Genomic DNA, 23,757 nt, shown 5'->3' with positions numbered 1-23,757 from the left:
GAGGGAGAATGTGCTAACCAAGTTTGCCAAGAAGACTTTGAAAACGACAAAACAGTACGAATTGGCAGGTGATTTCTGAAATACGTCACCGCCTATTGTTGAGTAGGAATGTAGAGTTCCAAATTTGATTTGTAACCACGAATTTATTCCTTAGTCGTCTCGTCTCGTCTCGTCTCGTCTCGTCCCGCAGACGTTTGTCGTGCTTGCGCTGTCATATGGACCACGACCCGAGCGGCAGCGAGCGGCAGTCGAGCAAAGTCGGGACAAGTCGGGACGGGGACAGGGACAGGGATAGGAATGGTGCGAATGCACTGCAAACTACGCAGACACCTGGTGTGAGGCGCGGCGAGGCGAGGCGAGGCGAGGCGAGGAAGCCCACATCGCTACCAGTGGGCCCTCCAGCACGACACTGCCACAACCCGCACAGGCCCTCCGCTGAACACCAGGGACAAGATGCGTCCTCCGCTAGTGTCGAAGGCTGAACGCGCCCAGCGAATGACAGGGGGTGCAACGAGCAGCAGTGCGTCTCACACACGCGGCGGTGCGCCCGCCAATTCGGCCGTCACTCTGCTGGGACGCCGGGCGCGCTTCCCCGCGCCGTCCTCGAGGAACTGGCGGTTGCGGAAGGAAGCGCTTTCGTCAAATGCGGCCGAAAACTAACATTTTGTGTGTTGTGAGAAAAGCCGAACGCGAATTCTGCCGTGCTCCTACATTAGATGAGCGCCAACGGCCATACCATGATGAATACACCGGTTCTCGTCCGATCACCGAAGTTAAGCATCATCGGGCCCGGCTGGTACTTGGATGGGTGACCGCCTGGGGAAACCCGGGTGCTGTTGGCTCCATTCCCGTTTTTTTTTTTTGTTATGTCGCCAGCCCAATTTTCAAACTACGTTTCTGTTGTGACAAAGATGCTTCCTTAAGCCTTTTAAACTACTGTAATGGTACGAAAATGCAGTAATTAACTCAGTTTGAGGGAGAATGTGCTAACCAAGTTTGCCAAGAAGACTTTGAAAACGACAAAACAGTACGAATTGGCAGGTGATTTCTGAAATACGTCACCGCCTATTGTTGAGTAGGAATGTAGAGTTCCAAATTTGATTTGTAACCACGAATTTATTCCTTAGTCGTCTCGTCTCGTCTCGTCCCGCAGACGTTTGTCGTGCTTGCGCTGTCATATGGACCACGACCCGAGCGGCAGCGAGCGGCAGTCGAGCAAAGTCGGGAAAAGTCGGGACGGGGACAGGGACAGGGATAGAAATGGTGCGAATGCACTGCAAACTACGCAGACACCTGGTGTGAGGCGCGGCGAGGCGAGGCGAGGCGAGGCGAGGAAGCCCACATCGCTACCAGTGGGCCCTCCAGCACGACATTGCCACACCCCGCACAGGCCCTCCGCTGAACACCAGGGACAAGGTGCGTCCTCCGCTAGTGTCGAAGGCTGCACGCGCCCAGCGAATGACAGGGGGTGCAACGAGCAGCAGTGCGTCTCACACACGCGGCGGTGCGCCCGCCTATTCGGCCGTCACTCTGCTGGGACGCCGGGCGCGCCTCCCCGCGCCGTCCTCGAGGAACTGGCGGTTGCGGAAGGAAGCGCTTTCGTCAAATGCGGCCGAAAACTAACATTTTGTGTGTTGGGAGAAAAGCCGAACGCGAATTCTGCCGAGCTCCTACATTAGATGAGCGCCAACGGCAATACCATGATGAATACACCGGTTCTCGTCCGATCACCGAAGTTAAGCATCATCGGGCCCGGCTAGTACTTGGATGGGTGACCGCCTGGGAAACCCGGGTGCTGTTGGCTCCCTTCCTGTTTTTTTTTTTTTTTTTGTCGCCAGCCCAATTTTCAAACTACCTTTCTGTTGTGACAAAGATGCTTCCTTAAGCCTTTTAAACTACTGTAATGGTACGAAAATGCAGTAATTAACTCAGTTTGAGGGAGAATGTGGTAACCAAGTTTGCCAAGAAGACTTTGAAAACGACAAAACAGTACGAATCGGCAGGTGATTTCTGAAATACGTCACCGCCTATTCTTGTGTAGGAGTGTAGAGTTCCAAATTTGATTTGTAACCACGAATTTATTCCTTAGTCGTCTCGTCTCGTCTCGTCTCGTCTCGTCCCGCAGACGTTTGTCGTGCTTGCGCTGTCATATGGACCACGACCCGAGCGGCAGCGAGCGGCAGTCGAGCAAAGTCGGGACAAGTCGGGACGGGGACAGGGACAGGGATAGGAATGGTGCGAATGCACTGCAAACTACGCAGACACCTGGTGTGAGGCGCGGCGAGGCGAGGCGAGGCGAGGCGAGGAAGCCCACATCGCTACCAGTGGGCCCTCCAGCACGACACTGCCACACCCCGCACAGGCCCTCCGCTGAACACCAGGGACAAGATGCGTCCTCCGCTAGTGTCGAAGGCTGAACGCGCCCAGCGAATGACAGGGGGTGCAACGAGCAGCAGTGCGTCTCACACACGCGGCGGTGCGCCCGCCAATTCGGCCGTCACTCTGCTGGGACGCCGGGCGCGCCTCCCCGCGCCGTCCTCGAGGAACTGGCGGTTGCGGAAGGAAGCGCTTTCGTCAAATGCGGCCGAAAACTAACATTTTGTGTGTTGTGAGAAAAGCCGAACGCGAATTCTGCCGTGCTCCTACATTAGATGAGCGCCAACGGCAATACCATGATGAATACACCGGTTCTCGTCCGATCACCGAAGTTAAGCATCATCGGGCCCGGCTAGTACTTGGATGGGTGACCGCCTGGGGAAACCCGGGTGCTGTTGGCTCCCTTCCCGTTTTTTTTTTTGTTATGTCGCCAGCCCAATTTTCAAACTACGTTTCTGTTGTGACAAAGATGCTTCCTTAAGCCTTTTAAACTACTGTAATGGTACGAAAATGCAGTAATTAACTCAGTTTGAGGGAGAATGTGCTAACCAAGTTTGCCAAGAAGACTTTGAAAACGACAAAACAGTACGAATTGGCAGGTGATTTCTGAAATACGTCACCGCCTATTGTTGAGTAGGAATGTAGAGTTCCAAATATGATTTGTAACCACGAATTTATTCCTTAGTCGTCTCGTCTCGTCTCGTCCCGCAGACGTTTGTCGTGCTTGCGCTGTCATATGGACCACGACCCGAGCGGCAGCGAGCGGCAGTCGAGCAAAGTCGGGACAAGTCGGGACGGGGACAGGGACAGGGATAGGAATGGTGCGAATGCACTGCAAACTACGCAGACACCTGGTGTGAGGCGAGGCGAGCCGAGGCGAGGCGAGGCGAGGCGAATCGAGGAAGCCCACATCGCTACCAGTGGGCCCTCCAGCACGACACTGCCACACCCCGCACAGGCCCTCCGCTGAACACCAGGGACAAGGTGCGTCCTCCGCTAGTGTCGAAGGCTGCACGCGCCCAGCGAATGACAGGGGGTGCAACGAGCAGCAGTGCGTCTCACACACGCGGCGGTGCGCCCGCCAATTCGGCCGTCACTATGCTGGGACGCCGGGCGCGCCTCCCCGCGCCGTCCTCGAGGAACTGGCGGTTGCGGAAGGAAGCGCTTTCGTCAAATGCGGCCGAAAACTAACATTTTGTGTGTTGTGAGAAAAGCCGAACGCGAATTCTGCCGTGCTCCTACATTAGATGAGCGCCAACGGCCATACCATGATGAATACACCGGTTCTCGTCCGATCACCGAAGTTAAGCATCATCGGGCCCGGCTGGTACTTGGATGGGTGACCGCCTGGGGAAACCCGGGTGCTGTTGGCTCCCTTCCCGTTTTTTTTTTTGTTATGTCGCCAGCCCAATTTTCAAACTACGTTTCTGTTGTGACAAAGATGCTTCCTTAAGCCTTTTAAACTACTGTAATGGTACGAAAATGCAGTAATTAACTCAGTTTGAGGGAGAATGTGCTAACCAAGTTTGCCAAGAAGACTTTGAAAACGACAAAACAGTACGAATCGGCAGGTGATTTCTGAAATACGTCACCGCCTATTCTTGTGTAGGAGTGTAGAGTTCCAAATTTGATTTGTAACCACGAATTTATTCCTTAGTCGTCTCGTCTCGTCTCGTCTCGTCTCGTCCCGCAGACGTTTGTCGTGCTTGCGCTGTCATATGGACCACGACCCGAGCGGCAGCGAGCGGCAGTCGAGCAAAGTCGGGACAAGTCGGGACGGGGACAGGGACAGGGATAGGAATGGTGCGAATGCACTGCAAACAACGCAGACACCTGGTGTGAGGCGCGGCGAGGCGAGGCGAGGCGAGGCGAGGAAGCCCACATCGCTACCAGTGGGCCCTCCAGCACGACACTGCCACACCCCGCACAGGCCCTCCGCTGAACACCAGGGACAAGATGCGTCCTCCGCTAGTGTCGAAGGCTGAACGCGCCCAGCGAATGACAGGGGGTGCAACGAGCAGCAGTGCGTCTCACACACGCGGCGGTGCGCCCGCCAATTCGGCCGTCACTCTGCTGGGACGCCGGGCGCGCCTCCCCGCGCCGTCCTCGAGGAACTGGCGGTTGCGGAAGGAAGCGCTTTCGTCAAATGCGGCCGAAAACTAACATTTTGTGTGTTGTGAGAAAAGCCGAACGCGAATTCTGCCGTGCTCCTACATTAGATGAGCGCCAACGGCAATACCATGATGAATACACCGGTTCTCGTCCGATCACCGAAGTTAAGCATCATCGGGCCCGGCTAGTACTTGGATGGGTGACCGCCTGGGGAAACCCGGGTGCTGTTGGCTCCCTTCCCGTTTTTTTTTTTTGTTATGTCGCCAGCCCAATTTTCAAACTACGTTTCTGTTGTGACAAAGATGCTTCCTTAAGCCTTTTAAACTACTGTAATGGTACGAAAATGCAGTAATTAACTCAGTTTGAGGGAGAATGTGCTAACCAAGTTTGCCAAGAAGACTTTGAAAACGACAAAACAGTACGAATTGGCAGGTGATTTCTGAAATACGTCACCGCCTATTGTTGAGTAGGAATGTAGAGTTCCAAATATGATTTGTAACCACGAATTTATTCCTTAGTCGTCTCGTCTCGTCTCGTCCCGCAGACGTTTGTCGTGCTTGCGCTGTCATATGGACCACGACCCGAGCGGCAGCGAGCGGCAGTCGAGCAAAGTCGGGACAAGTCGGGACGGGGACAGGGACAGGGATAGGAATGGTGCGAATGCACTGCAAACTACGCAGACACCTGGTGTGAGGCGAGGCGAGCCGAGGCGAGGCGAGGCGAGGCGAATCGAGGAAGCCCACATCGCTACCAGTGGGCCCTCCAGCACGACACTGCCACACCCCGCACAGGCCCTCCGCTGAACACCAGGGACAAGGTGCGTCCTCCGCTAGTGTCGAAGGCTGCACGCGCCCAGCGAATGACAGGGGGTGCAACGAGCAGCAGTGCGTCTCACACACGCGGCGGTGCGCCCGCCAATTCGGCCGTCACTATGCTGGGACGCCGGGCGCGCCTCCCCGCGCCGTCCTCGAGGAACTGGCGGTTGCGGAAGGAAGCGCTTTCGTCAAATGCGGCCGAAAACTAACATTTTGTGTGTTGTGAGAAAAGCCGAACGCGAATTCTGCCGTGCTCCTACATTAGATGAGCGCCAACGGCCATACCATGATGAATACACCGGTTCTCGTCCGATCACCGAAGTTAAGCATCATCGGGCCCGGCTGGTACTTGGATGGGTGACCGCCTGGGGAAACCCGGGTGCTGTTGGCTCCCTTCCCGTTTTTTTTTTTGTTATGTCGCCAGCCCAATTTTCAAACTACGTTTCTGTTGTGACAAAGATGCTTCCTTAAGCCTTTTAAACTACTGTAATGGTACGAAAATGCAGTAATTAACTCAGTTTGAGGGAGAATGTGCTAACCAAGTTTGCCAAGAAGACTTTGAAAACGACAAAACAGTACGAATCGGCAGGTGATTTCTGAAATACGTCACCGCCTATTCTTGTGTAGGAGTGTAGAGTTCCAAATTTGATTTGTAACCACGAATTTATTCCTTAGTCGTCTCGTCTCGTCTCGTCTCGTCTCGTCCCGCAGACGTTTGTCGTGCTTGCGCTGTCATATGGACCACGACCCGAGCGGCAGCGAGCGGCAGTCGAGCAAAGTCGGGACAAGTCGGGACGGGGACAGGGACAGGGATAGGAATGGTGCGAATGCACTGCAAACAACGCAGACACCTGGTGTGAGGCGCGGCGAGGCGAGGCGAGGCGAGGCGAGGAAGCCCACATCGCTACCAGTGGGCCCTCCAGCACGACACTGCCACACCCCGCACAGGCCCTCCGCTGAACACCAGGGACAAGATGCGTCCTCCGCTAGTGTCGAAGGCTGAACGCGCCCAGCGAATGACAGGGGGTGCAACGAGCAGCAGTGCGTCTCACACACGCGGCGGTGCGCCCGCCAATTCGGCCGTCACTCTGCTGGGACGCCGGGCGCGCCTCCCCGCGCCGTCCTCGAGGAACTGGCGGTTGCGGAAGGAAGCGCTTTCGTCAAATGCGGCCGAAAACTAACATTTTGTGTGTTGTGAGAAAAGCCGAACGCGAATTCTGCCGTGCTCCTACATTAGATGAGCGCCAACGGCAATACCATGATGAATACACCGGTTCTCGTCCGATCACCGAAGTTAAGCATCATCGGGCCCGGCTAGTACTTGGATGGGTGACCGCCTGGGGAAACCCGGGTGCTGTTGGCTCCCTTCCCGTTTTTTTTTTTTGTTATGTCGCCAGCCCAATTTTCAAACTACGTTTCTGTTGTGACAAAGATGCTTCCTTAAGCCTTTTAAACTACTGTAATGGTACGAAAATGCAGTAATTAACTCAGTTTGAGGGAGAATGTGCTAACCAAGTTTGCCAAGAAGACTTTGAAAACGACAAAACAGTACGAATTGGCAGGTGATTTCTGAAATACGTCACCGCCTATTGTTGAGTAGGAATGTAGAGTTCCAAATTTGATTTGTAACCACGAATTTATTCCTTAGTCGTCTCGTCTCGTCTCGTCCCGCAGACGTTTGTCGTGCTTGCGCTGTCATATGGACCACGACCCGAGCGGCAGCGAGCGGCAGTCGAGCAAAGTCGGGACAAGTCGGGACGGGGACAGGGACAGGGATAGGAATGGTGCGAATGCACTGCAAACTACGCAGACACCTGGTGTGAGGCGCGGCGAGGCGAGGCGAGGCGAGGCGAGGAAGCCCACATCGCTACCAGTGGGCCCTCCAGCACGACACTGCCACACCCCGCACAGGCCCTCCGCTGAACACCAGGGACAAGATGCGTCCTCCGCTAGTGTCGAAGGCTACACGCGCCCAGCGAATGACAGGGGGTGCAACGAGCAGCAGTGCGTCTCACACACGCGGCGGTGCGCCCGCCAATTCGGCCGTCACTCTGCTGGGACGCCGGGCGCGCCTCCCCGCGCCGTCCTCGAGGAACTGGCGGTTGCGGAAGGAAGCGCTTTCGTCAAATGCGGCCGAAAACTAACATTTTGTGTGTTGTGAGAAAAGCCGAACGCGAATTCTGCCGTGCTCCTACATTAAATGAGCGCCAACGGCAATACCATGATGAATACACCGGTTCTCGTCCGATCACCTAAGTTAAGCATCATCGGGCCCGGCTAGTACTTGGATGGGTGACCGCCTGGGGAAACCCGGGTGCTGTTGGCTCCCTTCCCGTTTTTTTTTTGTTATGTCGCCAGCCCAATTTTCAAACTACCTTTCTGTTGTGACAAAGATGCTTCCTTAAGCCTTTTAAACTACTGTAATGGTACGAAAATGCAGTAATTAACTCAGTTTGAGGGAGAATGTGCTAACCAAGTTTGCCAAGAAGACTTTGAAAACGACAAAACAGTACGAATTGGCAGGTGATTTCTGAAATACGTCACCGCCTATTGTTGAGTAGGAATGTAGAGTTCCAAATTTGATTTGTAACCACGAATTTATTCCTTAGTCGTCTCGTCTCGTCTCGTCCCGCAGACGTTTGTCGTGCTTGCGCTGTCATATGGACCACGACCCGAGCGGCAGCGAGCGGCAGTCGAGCAAAGTCGGGACAAGTCGGGACGGGGACAGGGACAGGGATAGGAATGGTGCGAATGCACTGCAAACTACGCAGACACCTGGTGTGAGGCGAGGCGAGCCGAGGCGAGGCGAGGCGAGGCGAATCGAGGAAGCCCACATCGCTACCAGTGGGCCCTCCAGCACGACACTGCCACACCCCGCACAGGCCCTCCGCTGAACACCAGGGACAAGGTGCGTCCTCCGCTAGTGTCGAAGGCTGCACGCGCCCAGCGAATGACAGGGGGTGCAACGAGCAGCAGTGCGTCTCACACACGCGGCGGTGCGCCCGCCAATTCGGCCGTCACTATGCTGGGACGCCGGGCGCGCCTCCCCGCGCCGTCCTCGAGGAACTGGCGGTTGCGGAAGGAAGCGCTTTCGTCAAATGCGGCCGAAAACTAACATTTTGTGTGTTGTGAGAAAAGCCGAACGCGAATTCTGCCGTGCTCCTACATTAGATGAGCGCCAACGGCCATACCATGATGAATACACCGGTTCTCGTCCGATCACCGAAGTTAAGCATCATCGGGCCCGGCTGGTACTTGGATGGGTGACCGCCTGGGGAAACCCGGGTGCTGTTGGCTCCCTTCCCGTTTTTTTTTTTGTTATGTCGCCAGCCCAATTTTCAAACTACGTTTCTGTTGTGACAAAGATGCTTCCTTAAGCCTTTTAAACTACTGTAATGGTACGAAAATGCAGTAATTAACTCAGTTTGAGGGAGAATGTGCTAACCAAGTTTGCCAAGAAGACTTTGAAAACGACAAAACAGTACGAATCGGCAGGTGATTTCTGAAATACGTCACCGCCTATTCTTGTGTAGGAGTGTAGAGTTCCAAATTTGATTTGTAACCACGAATTTATTCCTTAGTCGTCTCGTCTCGTCTCGTCTCGTCTCGTCCCGCAGACGTTTGTCGTGCTTGCGCTGTCATATGGACCACGACCCGAGCGGCAGCGAGCGGCAGTCGAGCAAAGTCGGGACAAGTCGGGACGGGGACAGGGACAGGGATAGGAATGGTGCGAATGTACTGCAAACAACGCAGACACCTGGTGTGAGGCGCGGCGAGGCGAGGCGAGGCGAGGCGAGGAAGCCCACATCGCTACCAGTGGGCCCTCCAGCACGACACTGCCACACCCCGCACAGGCCCTCCGCTGAACACCAGGGACAAGTTGCGTCCTCCGCTAGTGTCGAAGGCTGAACGCGCCCAGCGAATGACAGGGGGTGCAACGAGCAGCAGTGCGTCTCACACACGCGGCGGTGCGCCCGCCAATTCGGCCGTCACTCTGCTGGGACGCCGGGCGCGCCTCCCCGCGCCGTCCTCGAGGAACTGGCGGTTGCGGAAGGAAGCGCTTTCGTCAAATGCGGCCGAAAACTAACATTTTGTGTGTTGTGAGAAAAGCCGAACGCGAATTCTGCCGTGCTCCTACATTAGATGAGCGCCAACGGCAATACCATGATGAATACACCGGTTCTCGTCCGATCACCGAAGTTAAGCATCATCGGGCCCGGCTAGTACTTGGATGGGTGACCGCCTGGGGAAACCCGGGTGCTGTTGGCTCCCTTCCCGTTTTTTTTTTTTGTTATGTCGCCAGCCCAATTTTCAAACTACGTTTCTGTTGTGACAAAGATGCTTCCTTAAGCCTTTTAAACTACTGTAATGGTACGAAAATGCAGTAATTAACTCAGTTTGAGGGAGAATGTGCTAACCAAGTTTGCCAAGAAGACTTTGAAAACGACAAAACAGTACGAATTGGCAGGTGATTTCTGAAATACGTCACCGCCTATTGTTGAGTAGGAATGTAGAGTTCCAAATTTGATTTGTAACCACGAATTTATTCCTTAGTCGTCTCGTCTCGTCTCGTCCCGCAGACGTTTGTCGTGCTTGCGCTGTCATATGGACCACGACCCGAGCGGCAGCGAGCGGCAGTCGAGCAAAGTCGGGACAAGTCGGGACGGGGACAGGGACAGGGATAGGAATGGTGCGAATGCACTGCAAACTACGCAGACACCTGGTGTGAGGCGCGGCGAGGCGAGGCGAGGCGAGGCGAGGAAGCCCACATCGCTACCAGTGGGCCCTCCAGCACGACACTGCCACACCCCGCACAGGCCCTCCGCTGAACACCAGGGACAAGATGCGTCCTCCGCTAGTGTCGAAGGCTGAACGCGCCCAGCGAATGACAGGGGGTGCAACGAGCAGCAGTGCGTCTCACACACGCGGCGGTGCGCCCGCCAATTCGGCCGTCACTCTGCTGGGACGCCGGGCGCGCCTCCCCGCGCCGTCCTCGAGGAACTGGCGGTTGCGGAAGGAAGCGCTTTCGTCAAATGCGGCCGAAAACTAACATTTTGTGTGTTGTGAGAAAAGCCGAACGCGAATTCTGCCGTGCTCCTACATTAGATGAGCGCCAACGGCAATACCATGATGAATACACCGGTTCTCGTCCGATCACCGAAGTTAAGCATCATCGGGCCCGGCTAGTACTTGGATGGGTGACCGCCTGGGGAAACCCGGGTGCTGTTGGCTCCCTTCCCGTTTTTTTTTTTTGTTATGTCGCCAGCCCAATTTTCAAACTACGTTTCTGTTGTGACAAAGATGCTTCCTTAAGCCTTTTAAACTACTGTAATGGTACGAAAATGCAGTAATTAACTCAGTTTGAGGGAGAATGTGCTAACCAAGTTTGCCAAGAAGACTTTGAAAACGACAAAACAGTACGAATTGGCAGGTGATTTCTGAAATACGTCACCGCCTATTGTTGAGTAGGAATGTAGAGTTCCAAATTTGATTTGTAACCACGAATTTATTCCTTAGTCGTCTCGTCTCGTCTCGTCCCGCAGACGTTTGTCGTGCTTGCGCTGTCATATGGACCACGACCCGAGCGGCAGCGAGCGGCAGTCGAGCAAAGTCGGGACAAGTCGGGACGGGGACAGGGACAGGGATAGGAATGGTGCGAATGCACTGCAAACTACGCAGACACCTGGTGTGAGAAGAGGCGAGGCGAGGCGAGGCGAGGCGAGGCGAGGAAGCCCACATCGCTACCAGTGGGCCCTCCAGCACGACACTGCCACACCCCGCACAGGCCCTCCGCTGAACACCAGGGACAAGATGCGTCCTCCGCTAGTGTCGAAGGCTGAACGCGCCCAGCGAATGACAGGGGGTGCAACGAGCAGCAGTGCGTCTCACACACGCGGCGGTGCGCCCGCCAATTCGGCCGTCACTCTGCTGGGACGCCGGGCGCGCCTCCCCGCGCCGTCCTCGAGGAACTGGCGGTTGCGGAAGGAAGCGCTTTCGTCAAATGCGGCCGAAAACTAACATTTTGTGTGTTGTGAGAAAAGCCGAACGCGAATTCTGCCGTGCTCCTACATTAAATGAGCGCCAACGGCAATACCATGATGAATACACCGGTTCTCGTCCGATCACCTAAGTTAAGCATCATCGGGCCCGGCTAGTACTTGGATGGGTGACCGCCTGGGGAAACCCGGGTGCTGTTGGCTCCCTTCCCGTTTTTTTTTTGTTATGTCGCCAGCCCAATTTTCAAACTACCTTTCTGTTGTGACAAAGATGCTTCCTTAAGCCTTTTAAACTACTGTAATGGTACGAAAATGCAGTAATTAACTCAGTTTGAGGGAGAATGTGCTAACCAAGTTTGCCAAGAAGACTTTGAAAACGACAAAACAGTACGAATTGGCAGGTGATTTCTGAAATACGTCACCGCCTATTGTTGAGTAGGAATGTAGAGTTCCAAATTTGATTTGTAACCACGAATTTATTCCTTAGTCGTCTCGTCTCGTCTCGTCCCGCAGACGTTTGTCGTGCTTGCGCTGTCATATGGACCACGACCCGAGCGGCAGCGAGCGGCAGTCGAGCAAAGTCGGGACAAGTCGGGACGGGGACAGGGACAGGGATAGGAATGGTGCGAATGTACTGCAAACAACGCAGACACCTGGTGTGAGGCGCGGCGAGGCGAGGCGAGGCGAGGCGAGGAAGCCCACATCGCTACCAGTGGGCCCTCCAGCACGACACTGCCACACCCCGCACAGGCCCTCCGCTGAACACCAGGGACAAGTTGCGTCCTCCGCTAGTGTCGAAGGCTGAACGCGCCCAGCGAATGACAGGGGGTGCAACGAGCAGCAGTGCGTCTCACACACGCGGCGGTGCGCCCGCCAATTCGGCCGTCACTCTGCTGGGACGCCGGGCGCGCCTCCCCGCGCCGTCCTCGAGGAACTGGCGGTTGCGGAAGGAAGCGCTTTCGTCAAATGCGGCCGAAAACTAACATTTTGTGTGTTGTGAGAAAAGCCGAACGCGAATTCTGCCGTGCTCCTACATTAGATGAGCGCCAACGGCAATACCATGATGAATACACCGGTTCTCGTCCGATCACCGAAGTTAAGCATCATCGGGCCCGGCTAGTACTTGGATGGGTGACCGCCTGGGGAAACCCGGGTGCTGTTGGCTCCCTTCCCGTTTTTTTTTTTTGTTATGTCGCCAGCCCAATTTTCAAACTACGTTTCTGTTGTGACAAAGATGCTTCCTTAAGCCTTTTAAACTACTGTAATGGTACGAAAATGCAGTAATTAACTCAGTTTGAGGGAGAATGTGCTAACCAAGTTTGCCAAGAAGACTTTGAAAACGACAAAACAGTACGAATTGGCAGGTGATTTCTGAAATACGTCACCGCCTATTGTTGAGTAGGAATGTAGAGTTCCAAATTTGATTTGTAACCACGAATTTATTCCTTAGTCGTCTCGTCTCGTCTCGTCCCGCAGACGTTTGTCGTGCTTGCGCTGTCATATGGACCACGACCCGAGCGGCAGCGAGCGGCAGTCGAGCAAAGTCGGGACAAGTCGGGACGGGGACAGGGACAGGGATAGGAATGGTGCGAATGCACTGCAAACTACGCAGACACCTGGTGTGAGGCGCGGCGAGGCGAGGCGAGGCGAGGCGAGGAAGCCCACATCGCTACCAGTGGGCCCTCCAGCACGACACTGCCACACCCCGCACAGGCCCTCCGCTGAACACCAGGGACAAGATGCGTCCTCCGCTAGTGTCGAAGGCTGAACGCGCCCAGCGAATGACAGGGGGTGCAACGAGCAGCAGTGCGTCTCACACACGCGGCGGTGCGCCCGCCAATTCGGCCGTCACTCTGCTGGGACGCCGGGCGCGCCTCCCCGCGCCGTCCTCGAGGAACTGGCGGTTGCGGAAGGAAGCGCTTTCGTCAAATGCGGCCGAAAACTAACATTTTGTGTGTTGTGAGAAAAGCCGAACGCGAATTCTGCCGTGCTCCTACATTAAATGAGCGCCAACGGCAATACCATGATGAATACACCGGTTCTCGTCCGATCACCTAAGTTAAGCATCATCGGGCCCGGCTAGTACTTGGATGGGTGACCGCCTGGGGAAACCCGGGTGCTGTTGGCTCCCTTCCCGTTTTTTTTTTGTTATGTCGCCAGCCCAATTTTCAAACTACCTTTCTGTTGTGACAAAGATGCTTCCTTAAGCCTTTTAAACTACTGTAATGGTACGAAAATGCAGTAATTAACTCAGTTTGAGGGAGAATGTGCTAACCAAGTTTGCCAAGAAGACTTTGAAAACGACAAAACAGTACGAATTGGCAGGTGATTTCTGAAATACGTCACCGCCTATTGTTGAGTAGGAATGTAGAGTTCCAAATTTGATTTGTAACCACGAATTTATTCCTTAGTCGTCTCGTCTCGTCTCGTCCCGCAGACGTTTGTCGTGCTTGCGCTGTCATATGGACCACGACCCGAGCGGCAGCGAGCGGCAGTCGAGCAAAGTCGGGACAAGTCGGGACGGGGACAGGGACAGGGATAGGAATGGTGCGAATGCACTGCAAACTACGCAGACACCTGGTGTGAGGCGAGGCGAGCCGAGGCGAGGCGAGGCGAGGCGAATCGAGGAAGCCCACATCGCTACCAGTGGGCCCTCCAGCACGACACTGCCACACCCCGCACAGGCCCTCCGCTGAACACCAGGGACAAGGTGCGTCCTCCGCTAGTGTCGAAGGCTGCACGCGCCCAGCGAATGACAGGGGGTGCAACGAGCAGCAGTGCGTCTCACACACGCGGCGGTGCGCCCGCCAATTCGGCCGTCACTATGCTGGGACGCCGGGCGCGCCTCCCCGCGCCGTCCTCGAGGAACTGGCGGTTGCGGAAGGAAGCGCTTTCGTCAAATGCGGCCGAAAACTAACATTTTGTGTGTTGTGAGAAAAGCCGAACGCGAATTCTGCCGTGCTCCTACATTAGATGAGCGCCAACGGCCATACCATGATGAATACACCGGTTCTCGTCCGATCACCGAAGTTAAGCATCATCGGGCCCGGCTGGTACTTGGATGGGTGACCGCCTGGGGAAACCCGGGTGCTGTTGGCTCCCTTCCCGTTTTTTTTTTTGTTATGTCGCCAGCCCAATTTTCAAACTACGTTTCTGTTGTGACAAAGATGCTTCCTTAAGCCTTTTAAACTACTGTAATGGTACGAAAATGCAGTAATTAACTCAGTTTGAGGGAGAATGTGCTAACCAAGTTTGCCAAGAAGACTTTGAAAACGACAAAACAGTACGAATCGGCAGGTGATTTCTGAAATACGTCACCGCCTATTCTTGTGTAGGAGTGTAGAGTTCCAAATTTGATTTGTAACCACGAATTTATTCCTTAGTCGTCTCGTCTCGTCTCGTCTCGTCTCGTCCCGCAGACGTTTGTCGTGCTTGCGCTGTCATATGGACCACGACCCGAGCGGCAGCGAGCGGCAGTCGAGCAAAGTCGGGACAAGTCGGGACGGGGACAGGGACAGGGATAGGAATGGTGCGAATGCACTGCAAACAACGCAGACACCTGGTGTGAGGCGCGGCGAGGCGAGGCGAGGCGAGGCGAGGAAGCCCACATCGCTACCAGTGGGCCCTCCAGCACGACACTGCCACACCCCGCACAGGCCCTCCGCTGAACACCAGGGACAAGATGCGTCCTCCGCTAGTGTCGAAGGCTGAACGCGCCCAGCGAATGACAGGGGGTGCAACGAGCAGCAGTGCGTCTCACACACGCGGCGGTGCGCCCGCCAATTCGGCCGTCACTCTGCTGGGACGCCGGGCGCGCCTCCCCGCGCCGTCCTCGAGGAACTGGCGGTTGCGGAAGGAAGCGCTTTCGTCAAATGCGGCCGAAAACTAACATTTTGTGTGTTGTGAGAAAAGCCGAACGCGAATTCTGCCGTGCTCCTACATTAGATGAGCGCCAACGGCAATACCATGATGAATACACCGGTTCTCGTCCGATCACCGAAGTTAAGCATCATCGGGCCCGGCTAGTACTTGGATGGGTGACCGCCTGGGGAAACCCGGGTGCTGTTGGCTCCCTTCCCGTTTTTTTTTTTGTTATGTCGCCAGCCCAATTTTCAAACTACGTTTCTGTTGTGACAAAGATGCTTCCTTAAGCCTTTTAAACTACTGTAATGGTACGAAAATGCAGTAATTAACTCAGTTTGAGGGAGAATGTGCTAACCAAGTTTGCCAAGAAGACTTTGAAAACGACAAAACAGTACGAATTGGCAGGTGATTTCTGAAATACGTCACCGCCTATTGTTGAGTAGGAATGTAGAGTTCCAAATTTGATTTGTAACCACGAATTTATTCCTTAGTCGTCTCGTCTCGTCTCGTCCCGCAGACGTTTGTCGTGCTTGCGCTGTCATATGGACCACGACCCGAGCGGCAGCGAGCGGCAGTCGAGCAAAGTCGGGACAAGTCGGGACGGGGACAGGGACAGGGATAGGAATGGTGCGAATGCACTGCAAACTACGCAGACACCTGGTGTGAGGCGAGGCGAGCCGAGGCGAGGCGAGGCGAGGCGAATCGAGGAAGCCCACATCGCTACCAGTGGGCCCTCCAGCACGACACTGCCACACCCCGCACAGGCCCTCCGCTGAACACCAGGGACAAGGTGCGTCCTCCGCTAGTGTCGAAGGCTGCACGCGCCCAGCGAATGACAGGGGGTGCAACGAGCAGCAGTGCGTCTCACACACGCGGCGGTGCGCCCGCCAATTCGGCCGTCACTATGCTGGGACGCCGGGCGCGCCTCCCCGCGCCGTCCTCGAGGAACTGGCGGTTGCGGAAGGAAGCGCTTTCGTCAAATGCGGCCGAAAACTAACATTTTGTGTGTTGTGAGAAAAGCCGAACGCGAATTCTGCCGTGCTCCTACATTAGATGAGCGCCAACGGCCATACCATGATGAATACACCGGTTCTCGTCCGATCACCGAAGTTAAGCATCATCGGGCCCGGCTGGTACTTGGATGGGTGACCGCCTGGGGAAACCCGGGTGCTGTTGGCTCCCTTCCCGTTTTTTTTTTTGTTATGTCGCCAGCCCAATTTTCAAACTACGTTTCTGTTGTGACAAAGATGCTTCCTTAAGCCTTTTAAACTACTGTAATGGTACGAAAATGCAGTAATTAACTCAGTTTGAGGGAGAATGTGCTAACCAAGTTTGCCAAGAAGACTTTGAAAACGACAAAACAGTACGAATCGGCAGGTGATTTCTGAAATACGTCACCGCCTATTCTTGTGTAGGAGTGTAGAGTTCCAAATTTGATTTGTAACCACGAATTTATTCCTTAGTCGTCTCGTCTCGTCTCGTCTCGTCTCGTCCCGCAGACGTTTGTCGTGCTTGCGCTGTCATATGGACCACGACCCGAGCGGCAGCGAGCGGCAGTCGAGCAAAGTCGGGACAAGTCGGGACGGGGACAGGGACAGGGATAGGAATGGTGCGAATGCACTGCAAACAACGCAGACACCTGGTGTGAGGCGCGGCGAGGCGAGGCGAGGCGAGGCGAGGAAGCCCACATCGCTACCAGTGGGCCCTCCAGCACGACACTGCCACACCCCGCACAGGCCCTCCGCTGAACACCAGGGACAAGATGCGTCCTCCGCTAGTGTCGAAGGCTGAACGCGCCCAGCGAATGACAGGGGGTGCAACGAGCAGCAGTGCGTCTCACACACGCGGCGGTGCGCCCGCCAATTCGGCCGTCACTCTGCTGGGACGCCGGGCGCGCCTCCCCGCGCCGTCCTCGAGGAACTGGCGGTTGCGGAAGGAAGCGCTTTCGTCAAATGCGGCCGAAAACTAACATTTTGTGTGTTGTGAGAAAAGCCGAACGCGAATTCTGCCGTGCTCCTACATTAGATGAGCGCCAACGGCAATACCATGATGAATACACCGGTTCTCGTCCGATCACCGAAGTTAAGCATCATCGGGCCCGGCTAGTACTTGGATGGGTGACCGCCTGGGGAAACCCGGGTGCTGTTGGCTCCCTTCCCGTTTTTTTTTTTGTTATGTCGCCAGCCCAATTTTCAAACTACGTTTCTGTTGTGACAAAGATGCTTCCTTAAGCCTTTTAAACTACTGTAATGGTACGAAAATGCAGTAATTAACTCAGTTTGAGGGAGAATGTGCTAACCAAGTTTGCCAAGAAGACTTTGAAAACGACAAAACAGTACGAATTGGCAGGTGATTTCTGAAATACGTCACCGCCTATTGTTGAGTAGGAATGTAGAGTTCCAAATTTGATTTGTAACCACGAATTTATTCCTTAGTCGTCTCGTCTCGTCTCGTCCCGCAGACGTTTGTCGTGCTTGCGCTGTCATATGGACCACGACCCGAGCGGCAGCGAGCGGCAGTCGAGCAAAGTCGGGACAAGTCGGGACGGGGACAGGGACAGGGATAGGAATGGTGCGAATGCACTGCAAACTACGCAGACACCTGGTGTGAGGCGCGGCGAGGCGAGGCGAGGCGAGGCGAGGAAGCCCACATCGCTACCAGTGGGCCCTCCAGCACGACACTGCCACACCCCGCACAGGCCCTCCGCTGAACACCAGGGACAAGATGCGTCCTCCGCTAGTGTCGAAGGCTACACGCGCCCAGCGAATGACAGGGGGTGCAACGAGCAGCAGTGCGTCTCACACACGCGGCGGTGCGCCCGCCAATTCGGCCGTCACTCTGCTGGGACGCCGGGCGCGCCTCCCCGCGCCGTCCTCGAGGAACTGGCGGTTGCGGAAGGAAGCGCTTTCGTCAAATGCGGCCGAAAACTAACATTTTGTGTGTTGTGAGAAAAGCCGAACGCGAATTCTGCCGTGCTCCTACATTAGATGAGCGCCAACGGCCATACCATGATGAATACACCGGTTCTCGTCCGATCACCGAAGTTAAGCATCATCGGGCCCGGCTGGTACTTGGATGGGTGACCGCCTGGGGAAACCCGGGTGCTGTTGGCTCCCTTCCCGTTTTTTTTTTTGTTATGTCGCCAGCCCAATTTTCAAACTACGTTTCTGTTGTGACAAAGATGCTTCCTTAAGCCTTTTAAACTACTGTAATGGTACGAAAATGCAGTAATTAACTCAGTTTGAGGGAGAATGTGCTAACCAAGTTTGCCAAGAAGACTTTGAAAACGACAAAACAGTACGAATCGGCAGGTGATTTCTGAAATACGTCACCGCCTATTCTTGTGTAGGAGTGTAGAGTTCCAAATTTGATTTGTAACCACGAATTTATTCCTTAGTCGTCTCGTCTCGTCTCGTCTCGTCTCGTCCCGCAGACGTTTGTCGTGCTTGCGCTGTCATATGGACCACGACCCGAGCGGCAGCGAGCGGCAGTCGAGCAAAGTCGGGACAAGTCGGGACGGGGACAGGGACAGGGATAGGAATGGTGCGAATGCACTGCAAACAACGCAGACACCTGGTGTGAGGCGCGGCGAGGCGAGGCGAGGCGAGGCGAGGAAGCCCACATCGCTACCAGTGGGCCCTCCAGCACGACACTGCCACACCCCGCACAGGCCCTCCGCTGAACACCAGGGACAAGATGCGTCCTCCGCTAGTGTCGAAGGCTGAACGCGCCCAGCGAATGACAGGGGGTGCAACGAGCAGCAGTGCGTCTCACACACGCGGCGGTGCGCCCGCCAATTCGGCCGTCACTCTGCTGGGACGCCGGGCGCGCCTCCCCGCGCCGTCCTCGAGGAACTGGCGGTTGCGGAAGGAAGCGCTTTCGTCAAATGCGGCCGAAAACTAACATTTTGTGTGTTGTGAGAAAAGCCGAACGCGAATTCTGCCGTGCTCCTACATTAGATGAGCGCCAACGGCAATACCATGATGAATACACCGGTTCTCGTCCGATCACCGAAGTTAAGCATCATCGGGCCCGGCTAGTACTTGGATGGGTGACCGCCTGGGGAAACCCGGGTGCTGTTGGCTCCCTTCCCGTTTTTTTTTTTGTTATGTCGCCAGCCCAATTTTCAAACTACGTTTCTGTTGTGACAAAGATGCTTCCTTAAGCCTTTTAAACTACTGTAATGGTACGAAAATGCAGTAATTAACTCAGTTTGAGGGAGAATGTGCTAACCAAGTTTGCCAAGAAGACTTTGAAAACGACAAAACAGTACGAATTGGCAGGTGATTTCTGAAATACGTCACCGCCTATTGTTGAGTAGGAATGTAGAGTTCCAAATTTGATTTGTAACCACGAATTTATTCCTTAGTCGTCTCGTCTCGTCTCGTCCCGCAGACGTTTGTCGTGCTTGCGCTGTCATATGGACCACGACCCGAGCGGCAGCGAGCGGCAGTCGAGCAAAGTCGGGACAAGTCGGGACGGGGACAGGGACAGGGATAGGAATGGTGCGAATGCACTGCAAACTACGCAGACACCTGGTGTGAGGCGCGGCGAGGCGAGGCGAGGCGAGGCGAGGAAGCCCACATCGCTACCAGTGGGCCCTCCAGCACGACACTGCCACACCCCGCACAGGCCCTCCGCTGAACACCAGGGACAAGATGCGTCCTCCGCTAGTGTCGAAGGCTACACGCGCCCAGCGAATGACAGGGGGTGCAACGAGCAGCAGTGCGTCTCACACACGCGGCGGTGCGCCCGCCAATTCGGCCGTCACTCTGCTGGGACGCCGGGCGCGCCTCCCCGCGCCGTCCTCGAGGAACTGGCGGTTGCGGAAGGAAGCGCTTTCGTCAAATGCGGCCGAAAACTAACATTTTGTGTGTTGTGAGAAAAGCCGAACGCGAATTCTGCCGTGCTCCTACATTAAATGAGCGCCAACGGCAATACCATGATGAATACACCGGTTCTCGTCCGATCACCTAAGTTAAGCATCATCGGGCCCGGCTAGTACTTGGATGGGTGACCGCCTGGGGAAACCCGGGTGCTGTTGGCTCCCTTCCCGTTTTTTTTTTGTTATGTCGCCAGCCCAATTTTCAAACTACCTTTCTGTTGTGACAAAGATGCTTCCTTAAGCCTTTTAAACTACTGTAATGGTACGAAAATGCAGTAATTAACTCAGTTTGAGGGAGAATGTGCTAACCAAGTTTGCCAAGAAGACTTTGAAAACGACAAAACAGTACGAATTGGCAGGTGATTTATGAAATACGTCACCGCCTATTGTTGAGTAGGAATGTAGAGTTCCAAATTTGATTTGTAACCACGAATTTATTCCTTAGTCGTCTCGTCTCGTCTCGTCCCGCAGACGTTTGTCGTGCTTGCGCTGTCATATGGACCACGACCCGAGCGGCAGCGAGCGGCAGTCGAGCAAAGTCGGGACAAGTCGGGACGGGGACAGGGACAGGGATAGGAATGGTACGAATGCACTGCAAACTACGCAAACACCTGGTGTGAGGCGCGGCGAGGCGAGGCGAGGCGAGGCGAGGAAGCCCACATCGCTACCAGTGGGCCCTCCAGCACGACACTGCCACACCCCGCACAGGCCCTCCGCTGAACACCAGGGACAAGATGCGTCCTCCGCTAGTGTCGAAGGCTACACGCGCCCAGCGAATGACAGGGGGTGCAACGAGCAGCAGTGCGTCTCACACACGCGGCGGTGCGCCCGCCAATTCGGCCGTCACTCTGCTGGGACGCCGGGCGCGCCTCCCCGCGCCGTCCTCGAGGAACTGGCGGTTGCGGAAGGAAGCGCTTTCGTCAAATGCGGCCGAAAACTAACATTTTGTGTGTTGTGAGAAAAGCCGAACGCGAATTCTGCCGTGCTCCTACATTAGATGAGCGCCAACGGCAATACCATGATGAATACACCGGTTCTCGTCCGATCACCTAAGTTAAGCATCATCGGGCCCGGCTAGTACTTGGATGGGTGACCGCCTGGGGAAACCCGGGTGCTGTTGGCTCCCTTCCCGTTTTTTTTTTTGTTATGTCGCCAGCCCAATTTTCAAACTACGTTTCTGTTGTGACAAAGATGCTTCCTTAAGCCTTTTAAACTACTGTAATGGTACGAAAATGCAGTAATTAACTCAGTTTGAGGGAGAATGTGCTAACCAAGTTTGCCAAGAAGACTTTGAAAACGACAAAACAGTACGAATTGGCAGGTGATTTCTGAAATACGTCACCGCCTATTGTTGAGTAGGAATGTAGAGTTCCAAATTTGATTTGTAACCACGAATTTATTCCTTAGTCGTCTCGTCTCGTCTTGTCCCGCAGACGTTTGTCGTGCTTGCGCTGTCATATGGACCACGACCCGAGCGGCAGCGAGCGGCAGTCGAGCAAAGTCGGGACAAGTCGGGACGGGGACAGGGACAGGGATAGGAATGGTGCGAATGCACTGCAAACTACGCAGACACCTGGTGTGAGGCGAGGCGAGCCGAGGCGAGGCGAGGCGAGGCGAAGCGAGGAAGCCCACATCGCTACCAGTGGGCCCTCCAGCACGACATTGCCACACCCCGCACAGGCCCTCCGCTGAACACCAGGGACAAGGTGCGTCCTCCGCTAGTGTCGAAGGCTGCACGCGCCCAGCGAATGACAGGGGGTGCAACGAGCAGCAGTGCGTCTCACACACGCGGCGGTGCGCCCGCCAATTCGGCCGTCACTCTGCTGGGACGCCGGGCGCGCCTCCCCGCGCCGTCCTCGAGGAACTGGCGGTTGCGGAAGGAAGCGCTTTCGTCAAATGCGGCCGAAAACTAACATTTTGTGTGTTGGGAGAAAAGCCGAACGCGAATTCTGCCGAGCTCCTACATTAGATGAGCGCCAACGGCAATACCACTATGAATACACCGGTTCTCGTCCGATCACCGAAGTTAAGCATCATCGGGCCCGGCTAGTACTTGGATGGGTGACCGCCTGGGAAACCCGGGTGCTGTTGGCTCCCTTCCTGTTTTTTTTTTTTTTTGTAATGTCGCCAGCCCAATTTTCAAACTACCTTTCTGTTGTGACAAAGATGCTTCCTTAAGCCTTTTAAACTACTGTAATGGTACGAAAATGCAGTAATTAACTCAGTTTGAAGGAGAATGTGCTAACCAAGTTTGCCAAGAAGACTTTGAAAACGACAAAACAGTACGAATCGGCAGGTGATTTCTGAAATACGTCACCGCCTATTCTTGTGTAGGAGTGTAGAGTTCCAAATTTGATTTGTAACCACGAATTTATTCCTTAGTCGTCTCGTCTCGTCTCGTCTCGTCTCGTCCCGCAGACGTTTGTCGTGCTTGCGCTGTCATATGGACCACGACCCGAGCGGCACCGAGCGGCAGTCGAGCAAAGTCGGGACAAGTCGGGACGGCGACAGGGACAGGGATAGGAATGGTGCGAATGCACTGCAAACTACGCAGACACCTGGTGTGAGGCGAGGCGAGCCGAGGCGAGGCGAGGCGAGGCGAAGCGAGGAAGCCCACATCGCTACCAGTGGGCCCTCCAGCACGACACTGCCACACCCCGCACAGGCCCTCCGCTGAACACCAGGGACAAGATGCGTCCTCCGCTAGTGTCGAAGGCTGAACGCGCCCAGCGAATGACAGGGGGTGCAACGAGCAGCAGTGCGTCTCACACACGCGGCGGTGCGCCCGCCAATTCGGCCGTCACTCTGCTGGGACGCCGGGCGCGCCTCCCCGCGCCGTCCTCGAGGAACTGGCGGTTGCGGAAGGAAGCGCTTTCGTCAAATGCGGCCGAAAACTAACATTTTGTGTGCTGTGAGAAAAGCCGAACGCGAATTCTGCCGTGCTCCTACATTAGATGAGCGCCAACGGCCATACCATGATGAATACACCGGTTCTCGTCCGATCACCGATTTAAGCATCATCGGGCCCGGCTAGTACTTGGATGGGTGACCGCCTGGGGAAACCCGGGTGCTGTTGGCTCCCTTCCCGTTTTTTTTTTTGTTATGTCGCCAGCCCAATTTTCAAACTACCTTTCTGTTGTGACAAAGATGCTTCCTTAAGCCTTTTAAACTACTGTAATGGTACGAAAATGCAGTAATTAACTCAGTTTGAGGGAGAATGTGCTAACCAAGTTTGCCAAGAAGACTTTGAAAACGACAAAACAGTACGAATCGGCAGGTGATTTCTGAAATACGTCACCGCCTATTGTTGTGTAGGAGTGTAGAGTTCCAAATTTGATTTGTAACCACGAATTTAATCCTTAGTCGTCTCGTCTCGTCTCGTCTCGTCCCGAAGACGTTTGTCGTGCTTGCGCTGTCATATGGACCACGACCCGAGCGGCAGCGAGCGGCAGTCGAGCAAAGTCGGGACAAGTCGGGACGGGGACAGGGACAGGGATAGGAATGGTGCGAATGCACTGCAAACTACGCAGACACCTGGTGTGAGGCGCGGCGAGGCGAGGCGAGGCGAGGCGAGGAAGCCCACATCGCTACCAGTGGGCCCTCCAGCACGACACTGCCACACCCCGCACAGGCCCTCCGCTGAACACCAGGGACAAGATGCGTCCTCCGCTAGTGTCGAAGGCTACACGCGCCCAGCGAATGACAGGGG

At 55.1% G+C, this 23,757-nt stretch overlaps 24 non-coding genes across 24 annotated transcripts; all 24 read left to right on the top strand.

Moving 5' to 3' along the window:
* The first annotated feature begins 722 nt into the window (after positions 1-722).
* LOC126155158 (5S ribosomal RNA) lies at positions 723-842 on the top strand. The gene has a single exon (XR_007532669.1). It is a non-coding gene; the product is annotated as a 5S ribosomal RNA (ribosomal RNA).
* Positions 843-1,685: 843 nt separating this feature from the next.
* On the top strand, positions 1,686-1,804 carry LOC126155808 (5S ribosomal RNA). Its single transcript, XR_007533245.1, has one exon. It is a non-coding gene; the product is annotated as a 5S ribosomal RNA (ribosomal RNA).
* An 853-nt stretch (positions 1,805-2,657) lies between these two features.
* LOC126155115 (5S ribosomal RNA) lies at positions 2,658-2,777 on the top strand. The gene has a single exon (XR_007532628.1). It is a non-coding gene; the product is annotated as a 5S ribosomal RNA (ribosomal RNA).
* An 852-nt stretch (positions 2,778-3,629) lies between these two features.
* LOC126155157 (5S ribosomal RNA) lies at positions 3,630-3,749 on the top strand. Its single transcript, XR_007532668.1, has one exon. It is a non-coding gene; the product is annotated as a 5S ribosomal RNA (ribosomal RNA).
* An 852-nt stretch (positions 3,750-4,601) lies between these two features.
* On the top strand, positions 4,602-4,721 carry LOC126155113 (5S ribosomal RNA). The gene has a single exon (XR_007532626.1). It is a non-coding gene; the product is annotated as a 5S ribosomal RNA (ribosomal RNA).
* Positions 4,722-5,574: 853 nt separating this feature from the next.
* Positions 5,575-5,694, top strand: LOC126155156 (5S ribosomal RNA). The gene has a single exon (XR_007532667.1). It is a non-coding gene; the product is annotated as a 5S ribosomal RNA (ribosomal RNA).
* Positions 5,695-6,546: 852 nt separating this feature from the next.
* Positions 6,547-6,666, top strand: LOC126155112 (5S ribosomal RNA). The gene has a single exon (XR_007532625.1). It is a non-coding gene; the product is annotated as a 5S ribosomal RNA (ribosomal RNA).
* Positions 6,667-7,509: 843 nt separating this feature from the next.
* Positions 7,510-7,629, top strand: LOC126155329 (5S ribosomal RNA). The gene has a single exon (XR_007532829.1). It is a non-coding gene; the product is annotated as a 5S ribosomal RNA (ribosomal RNA).
* Positions 7,630-8,480: 851 nt separating this feature from the next.
* LOC126155155 (5S ribosomal RNA) lies at positions 8,481-8,600 on the top strand. Its single transcript, XR_007532666.1, has one exon. It is a non-coding gene; the product is annotated as a 5S ribosomal RNA (ribosomal RNA).
* An 852-nt stretch (positions 8,601-9,452) lies between these two features.
* LOC126155109 (5S ribosomal RNA) lies at positions 9,453-9,572 on the top strand. The gene has a single exon (XR_007532624.1). It is a non-coding gene; the product is annotated as a 5S ribosomal RNA (ribosomal RNA).
* Positions 9,573-10,415: 843 nt separating this feature from the next.
* Positions 10,416-10,535, top strand: LOC126155108 (5S ribosomal RNA). Its single transcript, XR_007532623.1, has one exon. It is a non-coding gene; the product is annotated as a 5S ribosomal RNA (ribosomal RNA).
* An 848-nt stretch (positions 10,536-11,383) lies between these two features.
* On the top strand, positions 11,384-11,503 carry LOC126155327 (5S ribosomal RNA). Its single transcript, XR_007532827.1, has one exon. It is a non-coding gene; the product is annotated as a 5S ribosomal RNA (ribosomal RNA).
* Positions 11,504-12,344: 841 nt separating this feature from the next.
* LOC126155107 (5S ribosomal RNA) lies at positions 12,345-12,464 on the top strand. The gene has a single exon (XR_007532622.1). It is a non-coding gene; the product is annotated as a 5S ribosomal RNA (ribosomal RNA).
* Positions 12,465-13,307: 843 nt separating this feature from the next.
* On the top strand, positions 13,308-13,427 carry LOC126155326 (5S ribosomal RNA). Its single transcript, XR_007532826.1, has one exon. It is a non-coding gene; the product is annotated as a 5S ribosomal RNA (ribosomal RNA).
* Positions 13,428-14,278: 851 nt separating this feature from the next.
* Positions 14,279-14,398, top strand: LOC126155154 (5S ribosomal RNA). Its single transcript, XR_007532665.1, has one exon. It is a non-coding gene; the product is annotated as a 5S ribosomal RNA (ribosomal RNA).
* Positions 14,399-15,250: 852 nt separating this feature from the next.
* Positions 15,251-15,370, top strand: LOC126155106 (5S ribosomal RNA). The gene has a single exon (XR_007532621.1). It is a non-coding gene; the product is annotated as a 5S ribosomal RNA (ribosomal RNA).
* An 852-nt stretch (positions 15,371-16,222) lies between these two features.
* Positions 16,223-16,342, top strand: LOC126155153 (5S ribosomal RNA). Its single transcript, XR_007532664.1, has one exon. It is a non-coding gene; the product is annotated as a 5S ribosomal RNA (ribosomal RNA).
* Positions 16,343-17,194: 852 nt separating this feature from the next.
* On the top strand, positions 17,195-17,314 carry LOC126155105 (5S ribosomal RNA). Its single transcript, XR_007532620.1, has one exon. It is a non-coding gene; the product is annotated as a 5S ribosomal RNA (ribosomal RNA).
* An 842-nt stretch (positions 17,315-18,156) lies between these two features.
* LOC126155152 (5S ribosomal RNA) lies at positions 18,157-18,276 on the top strand. Its single transcript, XR_007532663.1, has one exon. It is a non-coding gene; the product is annotated as a 5S ribosomal RNA (ribosomal RNA).
* An 852-nt stretch (positions 18,277-19,128) lies between these two features.
* LOC126155104 (5S ribosomal RNA) lies at positions 19,129-19,248 on the top strand. Its single transcript, XR_007532619.1, has one exon. It is a non-coding gene; the product is annotated as a 5S ribosomal RNA (ribosomal RNA).
* Positions 19,249-20,090: 842 nt separating this feature from the next.
* Positions 20,091-20,210, top strand: LOC126155325 (5S ribosomal RNA). Its single transcript, XR_007532825.1, has one exon. It is a non-coding gene; the product is annotated as a 5S ribosomal RNA (ribosomal RNA).
* An 841-nt stretch (positions 20,211-21,051) lies between these two features.
* LOC126155324 (5S ribosomal RNA) lies at positions 21,052-21,171 on the top strand. The gene has a single exon (XR_007532823.1). It is a non-coding gene; the product is annotated as a 5S ribosomal RNA (ribosomal RNA).
* An 852-nt stretch (positions 21,172-22,023) lies between these two features.
* Positions 22,024-22,142, top strand: LOC126155236 (5S ribosomal RNA). Its single transcript, XR_007532742.1, has one exon. It is a non-coding gene; the product is annotated as a 5S ribosomal RNA (ribosomal RNA).
* Positions 22,143-23,008: 866 nt separating this feature from the next.
* On the top strand, positions 23,009-23,127 carry LOC126155392 (5S ribosomal RNA). Its single transcript, XR_007532887.1, has one exon. It is a non-coding gene; the product is annotated as a 5S ribosomal RNA (ribosomal RNA).
* Positions 23,128-23,757: the final 630 nt, after the last annotated feature.

Source organism: Schistocerca cancellata, unplaced genomic scaffold (assembly GCF_023864275.1).
Source record: "Schistocerca cancellata isolate TAMUIC-IGC-003103 unplaced genomic scaffold, iqSchCanc2.1 HiC_scaffold_1100, whole genome shotgun sequence".
In the NCBI taxonomy this organism is placed as follows: Eukaryota; Metazoa; Arthropoda; class Insecta; order Orthoptera; family Acrididae; genus Schistocerca; species Schistocerca cancellata.
Note: the sequence above shows the minus strand (reverse complement) of the source record. Positions and strands in the feature narration are given on the sequence as shown.